Source organism: Rattus norvegicus, chromosome 4 (assembly GCF_021556685.1).
Source record: "Rattus norvegicus strain SHRSP/BbbUtx chromosome 4, alternate assembly SHRSP_T2T, whole genome shotgun sequence".
Taxonomy (NCBI): Eukaryota; Metazoa; Chordata; class Mammalia; order Rodentia; family Muridae; genus Rattus; species Rattus norvegicus.
Window position 1 is genome coordinate 174,488,452 of NC_141537.1, and position 12,387 is coordinate 174,500,838.

At 41.9% G+C, this 12,387-nt stretch overlaps 1 long non-coding RNA gene across 1 annotated transcript; it reads left to right on the plus strand.

Annotated features, from left to right (window-relative positions):
• Nucleotides 1–312: 312 nt before the first annotated feature.
• LOC147995127 (uncharacterized) lies at nucleotides 313–11,674 on the plus strand. Its single transcript, XR_015687275.1, has 4 exons — nucleotides 313–844; nucleotides 8,256–8,386; nucleotides 9,183–9,321; nucleotides 10,347–11,674. It is a non-coding gene; the product is annotated as an uncharacterized LOC147995127 (long non-coding RNA).
• Nucleotides 11,675–12,387: the final 713 nt, after the last annotated feature.

Sequence of the window (12,387 nt, forward strand, 5' to 3'; positions counted from 1 at the left end):
ATTACACAAGTCACTTCCAAATACTGGAAAAGAATCTACTTTTCATGGGCTGTTTCAATTCTGAGCCCACTCACCTCTCCCTCTCCCCTCCCTTCCCCCTCCCCTACCCTCCTCCTCCCCACCCCCTGCTCTTGTTCTCTTGCTCTCTCCCTCTCCTCTCTCCCCCTTTCCTCCCCTCTTGATCTGTTTCTCATACTCTCTCTAGCTCTGTTGCTTTCTTTCTCTCCCTCTCCCTCTCCTCGCCCCTCCCCGTCCCTGTCCCTGTCCCAGTCCAGTCCTGTTCCTCTCTCTCTTAATCTCTTGCTCACTCTTGCCCTCTTGCTTTCTATCTCTTTCTATTGCTCCCTGGCTCGCTCTCTGTCTCTCTTGCTCTCCTTTCTTTTGCATCTCTATCCCACTTCCTACTCCTTACTTTCCCTCCTCCACCCCTTTCTTCCCTTTGATTTTTAGCACACCCCCTTTATTAGCAATGATATACAATTCCTCCTCCTCTCTATGCTTATGACCCTGCAGAAGTCTGCACTTAGCTTGCCAGATCTGTTCTCTTTACTCTCATAGCCTTTAGTTCTAGTTCTATGATGTTATCCCTTTAAAACTTAAGTCAAATGGGGTCGGCATCATCTCTCTGTTTCTATTTTGGATATGGCACCTGTAAGCCAAGGGCTCCTCCCCTTCATTTCCCTCGCTGACTAAGTTCACCTTTATGGATGGAATAAACTTAAAAAAAAATTTGTTCCTGGTGGTGTAGACTTGCAATTGCAGGCACTTGAGAGGGTGAAGCAGGAGGATCAGGAATTCAAGGCCAACCTGGACTGGAGACTGTGTTCAAGGCCAACCAGAACAGGTCAGTGAGATAAAATAGACTAAGAAAAAGGGTCATAGGAATTAGCCAAGTAGCACAGACCTCTCTCAGCATTCCTGAAGCTCTACTTTTAATCTTAAGTCCACATTGCAATAAAATAATAATAATAGTAATAATAAATATAATAACAGTAACAATACAGTTGTTACTATTATTATTTAAATACGTGTGTATATAAGACTTAGATGTAAATGACTTTAGAATGCTTTCTCATTTATCCTGCTTGTAATAGAAGTGTATGCACTGGTTTCAGCTTAGAGAAAGTCTCCTGCATGTTCTTCTGCACATTCACTACTGGGTCCCCAGAATCCCCCACGGTGACTGACTTCCCCTTCACAGACTAGTATAAAAGTATATTACATCCCAATAAACCCTGCTGTGTGTGCTTTCACTGCAGAAAATATATCTTCTGGTTACACAGACACATCCTACAGCAAGAGTCAACAAGATGGAGATATTAATACGATTCTTGAGTAATTTAGAAACCCGGTTGACATGGTTACTAAAGTTGACCTGTGAAAGTTATGCCTCCACTCTCCTGCCTACTTTGTGAACATGTTTTGCAGAAGAGTCTCTCATTTGGAAATACTATTCCAAAGGACTGCTTTATTCAATGTATAATGCCAGTAATTAACTCAATTATATGGGCCTATTTTTCATTTTCTGAGAAGGAAAAACGATGAATACCTCACCAATTTTCAAAAGATTTCAAAGCATGCCTGAGACTAAATAATTGAATGGCTTTGCTAATTTTTCTCTGCATGTATTCTTATAATTGCAATTATCTTTTCAAGGTAATGATCCTGTATTTATTCTACTTTTAAATTATTCCTGAGATGTTTATGGTCATAAGGTCTTAGTTTTCTACTACCCTTATAAAACCTGAAACATGATAGCTAAAGGTAATTATAACTCAGTTGGTCACCCTTTTTGCCTTCTCAAGAAATTTTATGTCAGGTTTTCGGTGAGCTCTTAGGGTTTTTTTAAAGCTAATTTAGTTTTGTATTTTGTTTTTTGTTTTGTTTTTTGTTTTTTTTTTTGCAAAAGAAAGATAAAATTTTCATTAACTCATTCATTATTTATTCACTAATTCATTCATTCATTTTGTCCATGGTACTAGGGACTGAATCCAGGGTTTCATGAATGCTAGACAACAAGCTACCACTGAGCCACATCCCAGCCCTAATGAGCTTCTTTTTATTTTTTCCTTGATTTTGTGCATTTCATGCATGTGGATAATGAAATATAATCATATCAACTCATATACCCATCCAACTCCATTCAAACTTTGCTGATATACATATATAAACATACATATACACACATATATATACACTATACACATACATATACATATATATATATATATACATGACACTAATTCAAGTTAGTACTCCCATGTACATGGATAGAGGGTGTTTATCCACTGACCATGGGGAACTACTAATACATCTCGAAGAAGAAGAAAAAGAAGAAGAAGAAGAAGAAGAAGAAGAAGAAGAAGAAGAAGAAGAAGAAGAAGAAGAAGAAGAAGAATGAGAAGAAGAAGGAGGAGGAGGAGGAAGAGGAGGAGGAGGAGGAGGAGGAGGAGGAGGAGGAGGAAGAAGAAGAAGAAGAAGAAGAAGAAGAAGAAGAAGAAGAAGAAGAAGAAGAAGAAGAAGAAGAAGAAGAAGAAGAAGAAGAAGAAGAAGAATGAGAAGAAGAAGGAGGAGGAGGAGGAAGAGGAGGAGGAGGAGGAGGAGGAGGAGGAGGAGGAGGAGAAGAAGAAGAAGAAGAAGAAGAAGAAGAAGAAGAAGAAGAAGAAGAAGAAGAAGAAGAAGAAGAAGAAGAAGAATGAGAAGAAGGAGGAGGAGGAGGAGGAGGAGGAGGAGGAGGAGGAGGAGGAGAGAAGAAGAAGAAGAAGAAGAAGAAGAAGAAGAAGAAGAAGAAGAAGAAGAAGAAGAGGGGGAGGAGGAGGAGGAGGAGGAGGAGGAGGAGGAGGAAGATTCTCCCTCCCCCAGCAACAGTCAACTGCCAGTAGCCCCTTAGTAAAGGGTGGGGGCTGGGGCTCATCTACTCACCTAGGCCATGACTTTGGCTCTCTTGATTTTTGTGCCAGTCTTGTGCTGGTGACCACCGATATTGTGAGTTTATGATTACCACAGGCATGTTATGCTCAGAAGACTACATTTAATATTATGCTTTTATGTATGTGGGGGGATTCATCTGGTGTGTGTGTGTGTGTGTCTGTGTGTCTGTGTGTCTGTGTGTGTGTGTCTGTGTGTGTATGTGTGCACATGTGCCCTTGCATGTGTTTGGTGTGTCTGTGTGTATGCAATGACATGACTGTAGAAGTCAGAGGACGACGTTTTATGTGTTACCTTCCACATAGTCTCTGGTTCTCTCCTGCACCCACTAGGCAAGGTGGCCCACAGGCTTCTGGGTATTTTTATGTCTCTGCTTCCCATCTCACTAAGAAGTATTGGATGGCAAATGCCTGTGCATTCTGGGGATAGACGTATAGGTCCTTACACTCTTCCTCGGACTTGCACGGCGGGCTCTTTATCCATTTGGAACCTCTGCAGCCCTGGCTTCTTAGTTGATTATAGTCACCAGTGTAGCAGGCAACATGGGTGATGCCGCTGAGACTGACAAAAATTCTACTGAAGTATAACTGTCAAAGGCTGGCCAATGGCTTAAGAAACAGCTTAGCAGTTCCCCTGCTCTTCCAGAAGACCTGTGCTTGATTCTTATCCCCTCATGGAAACTCATAACAATCTATGCCTCCAGCTCCATGGAATCTAACGCCCTATTCAGGCCTCCAAGTTCACAGCATGCATAACGGTGCACAAACATACATTCAGCCAAAGCACCCATACATGTAAAATTAAAATAAAGAAGTCTTAAGAAAATAGAGGCTGGCAGCGCAAATGTGAAACGCGTTATTTTCTTTTCAGCTCATTTCAATGTCTTCAGAAATAACTTTTTCCTTTTCTTTTTTCTTAATCACTCCAATCATTTACATCTTAAATGATATCCCACTTCCTGGCTACCCTCTCCCTCAACCAACCCCCCATTCCACATCAGCCCCCCCCTCCCCTTTGCCTGTATGAGAAGGCTCCCCAACCCCCCAACCCACACTCTCCCACCTCACCCCTCCAGCACCCCCCCATGCTGGGGCATCAAGCCTTCAAGAACCAAGGGCCTCTCCTCCCGTTGCTGTCAGACAAGGCCATCCTCAGCTATGTATGTATCTGGAGTCATGGATCCCTCCGGTACACTCCTTGTTGGTGGTCTAGACTCAGGGAAAACTGAATGCTCAGGGCAGCCTATGTTGTTCTTCAAATGGAGTTGCAATCCCCCTCAACTTCTCCAGCCCTTCGGCCAGCTCTCCCACCAGACTCCCTGAGCTCCATCTGATGGTTGGCTCCAAGCATCTACATCGCTGGCCGACTTCCCCAGGAATCGCCACAATAGGTTCCTGTCAGCAAGCGCCTCCTGACCCCAGCAACAGTGTTGAGTTTGGTGTCTACAGACATGGTCGATCCCCACGTGGGGCAGTCCCTGATCGGCCCTTCCTTCAGTCTCTGTTCCACCTTTTGTTCCTGTTCTTCCTTTAGACAGGAACATTTCTGGGTTAAAAACTTTGAGATGGATGGGTGGCCCCACCCCTTGACCAGAGGCACCGGAAGTGGTCTCAACAGGTGTTCTCTCCCCCGTGTCTGCTCAAGAAATAAATATTAGAAATAAATTTATTTAAATTAAATTTTCATAAACCCCCTTCTTTTTTTATTTGAGCATTTTAAAGATATGGTTTCATGTACCCACACTGCCCTGAGACACACAATATATCTAAAGAGGTTTGAGAATGCCTGACGCTCCAGCCTTCACTTCCTAATTCCTGGGAAGAGAAGCCTGAGCCTTCACACCCAACTTAAAGTTAGAAGCTTCAGAAACTCTGATGTCAGGTGCCCTCCATCAGGCCCATGTGCTAAAGGTTTGATCCACGGCCTCCCGAGAATGCTACAGGCTTCTGGCTGGGAACTGAGGCTTTACTGCGCATGCCTTTTTGAAAAGCCTAAACAGCCAGTATTCCCAGGCTCTGGCACAGTAATTGCAGACCCTGGGATTCGTGAATCTCTTTATTTATCTCTGTCTCTGTGTTTCTGTTTCTTTCTTTTCTGCTCCTCTCTTTAGGTGGATATAAAGAGTGTTTATGGGGGTTGGGGATTTAGCTCAGTGGTAGAGCACTTGCCTAGGAAGCACAAGGCCCTGGGTTCGGTCCCCAGCTCCGAAAAAAAAGAACCAAAAAAAAAAAAAAAGAGTGTTTATATTTACAGTGACTTTATGCAAAGATCTAAGTACGTCGATAAAGGCATGGATGACAAAGGTCTATAGAGAGACTCCTCAGCTTTCTAGAAGAGCCTGAAATGCACAGTTTCAGAAAGGTACTTCTTTTCCTCAGATAGAATACTTCAAAGTGCAGTTTCTTCAAGGTTATAGTGAGTAACCAGATTGACCAAAGTCTTGGGAGCTGGATTGTTCAGCGCCAGCTAGGCGTTACTTAGTACCGACATCTCCTACACATGTCCACTGATTCTTTAGCAGGGAGGAGGGTGTTATAGTAGTTCTTGAGCTGTTATTTTAATATTTGACTTGAGATGAGGTCTCGCTCTACAACCCAGGCCAGTCATTGTGAACACGTGAGCCTGACTACCCACAAATTCACAGTGCTCCTCTGCCTCGGTGTCCTGGTGCCTTAAGTACTGGAAGTGCAGGCCTGTGCTAGCACGTAATGCCTGGTTTTCACACACAACATGTTTTTCCCTCTTCACAACTTTTTAATATTTGCAAAACTCTGAGCATGTATCCTTTTGACTCGAATACATTCCAGCTATACATTCTTACAAGCTTATGATAGACATCGGTGTTTATCTTTTATCCTTTCTGCATCTTCCAGATTGTTTTTTCCAAAAAAAAAAGGATCTATTAGAAACATTGTTATTATCATAAAGAGGAAGCCATAATTGTTTTTTTTAAATCTACTGCTTTCCATACTAGGAGCAAATTGAGTTCCGGGGCTAGCTCCTTCCCAAGCATTGTCTTCAATGGTTTTGCTACTTACTCTACAAGGAGATTTTGTAACATTTTTGCCAATCCAATATACAAACAATAGTTTATGCAGTAATAGCTTCTTACATGATACACATTTTGCCACAGGCACCATGACTAAAGCAGCATGCACTTATTTTCTCTGTTGCTGCTGTGGTTCCTGTTATTGTTGTTGCTGCTGCTGCTGCTGCTGCTGCTGCTGCTGCTGCTGCTGCTGCTGCTGCTGCTGCTGTTAGAGGTTCAGGCAACAGTAACAGCAGCCTGCAGCCCATAGGCTGGGCACAATTTGTGGGTGGTCTTGTCATAGGTCAAATGGTTAAAAAGCCACTTCCAGTTCTATTGTTGAAATAAGACATAGCCCCTCCCAGTTCTCAGTGAATAACTGCTCACTCTTTCAGAGATTGGGAGTATCTCAGTTGAGGACACAGAAGTACAAGGCTGTGGTGGGCATACTAAAATATTGGATCTTGCAGATCATTTTAGGTAAGTAAGGCAGAGCAGTCTCAATAAAAGAAGTCAGATCCCATCCACAGGGATGGGGACCTGGGTTCAGTTCTGAGCACTTAGCACTGGGTGGCTCAGAATCACCAGTAACTCTGTCCAGCTGCCACGGATCCTACTCCATTTGCCTCTGTGGCCATCTGCACTCGTGTGCACGTACCCACACTCATAATTAAAAGTAAAATACAATCTTTTCAATAAAAAATAACTCCAGCCATAATTTCTTTCTTATGTGTGGTGGTTTGAAGGAGCCTTCATGGAATCATATAATTGGGTCCCCAATTAGTGGAACCATTTGGGGAGGATTGGGAGGTGTGGCCTTGTTGGAGGATGCAAGTCACTGGGGAAGGGGCTTTGAAAAAAATCCTGCACCATCCCTAGTTGGTTCTGTCTGCCTGGTGGTGGCTGTTGTCACAAGAAAGGACTAACTACTGCTCTTGCACCATGCCTGACTGCCACCCCCCATACACACACACACACACACACACATACACACACACACACACACACACACACACACACACACACATACACATACATGATGGTCATGGACTCGAACCCTTTGAAACTGTAAGTCCTAATAAAGTTTTCTTTAAACTTCCTTGGTCATAGTGTGTTCTAGTAATAAAAAGGTCACTAAGACAACATGGTATCCCAATGTTCTCAACTGCCATGCCTTCAGGCAATGTGATACCACAGCTTAGTCTCCGATTCTTGTGCTCTCCATTTGTTGAAGCTGATCCTTAAAAGGTGGGTGTTTGCAACCTATGCAGCAGAACTGAAAATGCTACGGAAACCAAATTGAAAAGGATGCATTACATTGCTGTTCCTGATTATTAATTGTCCAACTGTCTTCATGCACTAATCAACCCATGATTAATTCCTGCCCTCTCATGTTCTGTATTTTATCAAGTCATTGTTACTATACCTTCTATTACATAGAAAACACACACTAATAACAAAATTCAGCCAGTTATATGTTTAGTTAGTCGGTTCATTTATTTTGAGTTAGAGTCTCTTCTAACGGGTATTGAACCTACAATGTGTCTCTGTTTTTGTGAGAGTTTCTCAAGTTTTTAAACAAAAGCAAATGCTTAATACAATTTTCTGAAGAAATAATGACTACTTCTTTAATGGGTTCAAATACAAAGTTAGAACAAAAATACAAACTAAAATGATCTCCAGCGGGGGATGGGGGAAGATACCACTAAATGTGCCTACCGCTGAGCCCAATGGTCTGAGTTTGAACCCTGAGCTCCAGACGCTAGATGAAGAAAACCAACTCCCACAGCTTGCCCTCTGGTTACCACACACTAACACACAAACACACACACACACACACACACACACACACCATTAAATAAGTTAGGTGATCATGGTGATATCTAGTGATTATGACTTTTGGAATTGTTACATGATCTATGACATAAATTACTTAAAATTTAAGTGGTGTTGAATGCACCCAGACAGACATTTTTAAAAATCAAAATTTATGCCATTTGAAAATACTTCTTGGTTCAAATCCAGCACTGAAATAACTCACAGAGAAACAAATAACTAAAAAAAAATAATGTTGGAAAACTAAACACCGACTGGGAAGAAAGCAAATGTGCTTGCCCTGAGGAAAACCGATTACAGAGCGCTAGTTCTTATATGCTCTGTAAGATCAAGGAACATATGTGTGTGTGTGTGTGTGTGTGTGTGTGTGTGTGTGTGTGTGTGTGTGTGTGAAAACCTATCATTTAAATATTAGTAACCATATCTTTTCCAAATCTTCAAAACTGAATAATGTTGTTCACAGTTTTCCTAACCCAAGGGACTCCGGTTGAGCGTGACCTTATAGCTGGATGTGGACCAAGCCCTTCTTACAGGTTCAAGTCTTCCATGAAGCACAAGTACCTTTTGGAAGTTGATGTTTTATAATTTCCTCAAGTGAGTAGTTTATTGTATCTAATTGACATTCTTACTTCACTTGGTTTTATCTATAGTCATCCCTTGTTCTTCAGAGGTCATCTCGTTAAGTATGTATTGGTCGACACATCACCATTTTAGCCCTCTGAAATAACAAGCCCCTTTCATCCTGCAATCCACTGTGCCTGCCAATCTTTAATGTCAACAATCTATTCTCCCAGATAATTATCTTTTTCTCTGCATTCAAGTATCAGGCATGCATTCTTAAAATGGGAATTCACAGGATGAACATATTTTCCTTCACATTTTATCTGTGCTCTGTTTTATAACAATGCCAATGTGTATAATTAGTTCCACTTGCTTTTTAATACTTGTGCTCTATTAAGATACACCACAGCTTTCAACATCTGTTTCATATAGTTTCTCCTTTTATTTTCAAAACACACAGAAATCCATGCGTTTTCTTCATATCTATGCTACGATTTGCTTTTCTTTTTGGCCAGTATGTATCCATTACATTGAAACAAATACTGCATCACAGTTTGATGATTAATGAGGTATGAATCAATTCATGAGGCTTAGTCACAACAGGAAGGGATGCTGGGACTCTGTGGAGAAAATGTCTGTACCTAAACAAAGAGCACTATAGGAGGAAGCATTTAAGGACCTGAAGAGAAAGCTATTTGGAGAACACCAGCTAACCATATTTCTGTTCTACTGTAGAAAAATTTGGACATCACAAAATGACCATCAAAGGCAAGGATTGTGCACAAAATGCTGTAACCAAATTCTCATGTCAATTTCTATTTTCCTGTAGAGAGACAATTTGGCATAACCCAACCAGAGACCAAAAGGAGAGAAGATGCCCGTCAACCGTATCCTAGGCAACATCTCAGGTCACAGAACACACTCAGAGAAACTGAAATGTGGAAGAGAAAGCATCCAGTAATACCACAGTAAGAGAAATCCAGTAATACCACAGAGTGTTGGGAGGGGGAGCACTGTGCTGCAACTCCTTCAGCCTGCAGAGGACTGTGAATTAGGGCTGCTTTGTAAGATTGTTGTTTAAACTGTTCCTTTCAAGGGAACAATGACCAAAAGGAAAAGAGGAAATGGCCAGGAAAATGTACTTCAAATGTATCACATGCCAGGCAGTTCTTAAGAAATATTTTAGTCTATAACCACAGAGATTTGATAATGTCCCTAGTTTCATTAGCTACTAAGATCAAGACGTTCATAAATGTGTTGCAAATAAAGGAGAATTGTTTTTATTCACTGAGGGAGTCAGTTTCAGGGTGGCTATGGAAGAACTCTCTGCTGCAAAATCAAAGAGGTCTAATAGCCTCCCGTTTCATCTTCAATTTTGCTTGTGCTTAGTCAAAAACGTTGCTCCCCAAATTTAAAACAGAGCATTTAAGTGATTAAATTGCTCTACCCTGTACAGTAATACAGAATCATTCTAAGTAAAAATGTAGAATAAGAAGCTTTACTCTGTGATTGAAGTCCTAGTGTGTGTCCACGTCAAGTTCCAAGTGCGATCCTGAAAGTCTCAGAACAGATTCAAAAGGTCTCCACTCAGCACTCATGAACTGAGAACGGCCCCCTCTGCCTTGCCCTCTTGCTTCCATCTATGATCCAAATACACGGGCTGAGGGCCCTAGGAAAAACAATTATGCCAATTAGATTTACTTCGCTGTGTTCTTAAGAGATTAGAGCTCAGAAAATCCATTCCCTCTATTTTACTGTTCAGATCTTTGTAATTCACAAGCATGGTAAAAATTTATCCTTGAAATGACCTTCTCGATAATTTTGTTTAACGCTATGCATATCGAAAGGAAACCCTTGTATGGAACCATAAGTGTGTGTCCTCTGCTCTGCCTGGTGTAGGATTTCGTCCGATTTACATTTATCTTGAATATTGAAACTTTATATGTGCAGGCAAGAACACCAGATTTTTACTAAGCATAGCCTTTTTTTACAGTTACATTCTGAACTTGATGAGCCAGCGACAAACTAAGAATAAACTCTAAAATGAACTCTTTCAAGGATTCCTCGGACGCAAAGTTACCTCGGACCATGCTCTACCTCTGTGCTATTAGAAACCGAGCGCCGCCCCCAGTGTGGCTCACTTTTTAAAAGGCTCCTCTGTCTTAGCTCTGTGTGTGAAAGTTCTCACACTTGCTTAAGCCTCTGACTCGCGGACCCACTATGCTCGGTTTGTTGAAGTTTGAAATCACTTCCAGGGTAATTCGCCTGTCAGGCTTGGCCTTGGGCGAGCAGAAAGTCGGTGACTCTTGAGAGGACAGGCCACTGTAGTTACAACTAACACATCTCTCAGCTTTAACCACGACGATTCAGAATTTTAACATTACTTTTCAGACCCCTGCGTCCAGATCAATGCAAGCAAAGAAACAAATTTTAAACTGCGAGTGTCATTTCAAGCCATCAACTTAATTGTGCAGCAGATGGTTTCACCTCCATCAGAGCATCATGCACTGTTTGAAGAAGTTACAGGATACGCTGGCGAGCTAAATCGCTAGGCAAATTTTAAGCATATGCATATAACGTGGGGGACCGCTCCTTCTCAACAGCACGCTGCACTGCACAAAATGGCCCGAAATAATCAAGACCCAGCAGTGAACGCGCGTTTGGTCCTTAATTCACAGCATCCACCAACCATACAAAGTTGGAAAACATTCTTAACTCATCTGTGCGCCTCCATTACATTGTGTGTTAAATGGTTGAGTAATGGCGATTGTCCTATTTGAAATGCCCTCACGAATTGAAGTAAGCCCCTAATAGTGTCTCTGCCTTGTTCTGCAGTTCCTTTTAAGACAGGGATTTTTATCATCTACCTGTATTCTGCTTTCCTGGGAGGATTAGAAGATTGTTTTTGTTTCTTACTTTCTACTATAAAGAACGATATGAACCGAATGTTCCAGAGCCTTGAGCCAGAAACATGCTTTCTTCCTCTAAGTTGCCATGTGATTTTAAAACTTATAATTAGAAGGACTGGGGGGACAGCTCAACCAGGAAAGTGCTTACCCTGCAAGCCTGCAGACATGATTTCAGCTCCAAAGTTCACGTAATAGCCAATAGTAGTAGTAACAATGATGATGATGATGATGATGATGATGATGATGATGATGATGATGATGATGATGATGATAGCAATAATAAAAAAGTCCTGCACCTGAGACTCAAGGAACATTCTGGAAAGGGGGCAGAAAATTTGTAAGAGCATGGAATTAGGGAATTGTCTATGACACTGTGTCTCTTAATAAACTCAGAAGCTGTATTCATAAAATCTCACCAACATGACTGTCCAAACATGAGCATTTGTGTGTGTGTGTGTGTGTGTGTGTATGTGTGTGTGTGTGTGTGTGTTGTAAAACAACAATTAAAGAAGAAACCATGAATAAGGGAAAGAGAGATTCATGGAAGGGGTTGGAGGGAAGAAAGAGAAGGGGGAAAATTGTAATTATAATACAATCTCAAAAATGCAATTTAAAAAATAGAGAAAAGTATTTGCATAGAAGTAAATGCCTGGTTTGGTGGTTGTGAATGTCTGATTTGGTGTGAATGCCTGGTTTGGTGGGTGTGAATGCCTGGTTTGGTGGGTGTGAATGCCTGGTTTGGTGGTGTGAATGCCTGGTTTGGTGGTGTGAATGCCTGGTTTGGTGGTGTGAATGCCTGGTTTGGTGGGTGTGAATGATGCTTGGTTTGGTGGTGTGAATGCCTGGTTTGGTGGGTGTGAATGATGCCTGGTTTGGTGGGTGTGAGTGTCTGGTTGTGAATGCCTGGTTTGGTGGTATGAATGCCTGGTTTGGTGTGAATGCCTGGTTTGGTGGTGTGAATGCCTATGTTCCAAGTGCTGCGAGAGAGCACTGAATCTCATTGGCCAGCTCCTGGGTAAGTTCTAAGCTAGTGAGATACACTGCTTAAAACACACACACACACACACACACACACACACACACACACAGAGAGAGAGAGAAAGAGAGAGAGAGACAGAGAGACAG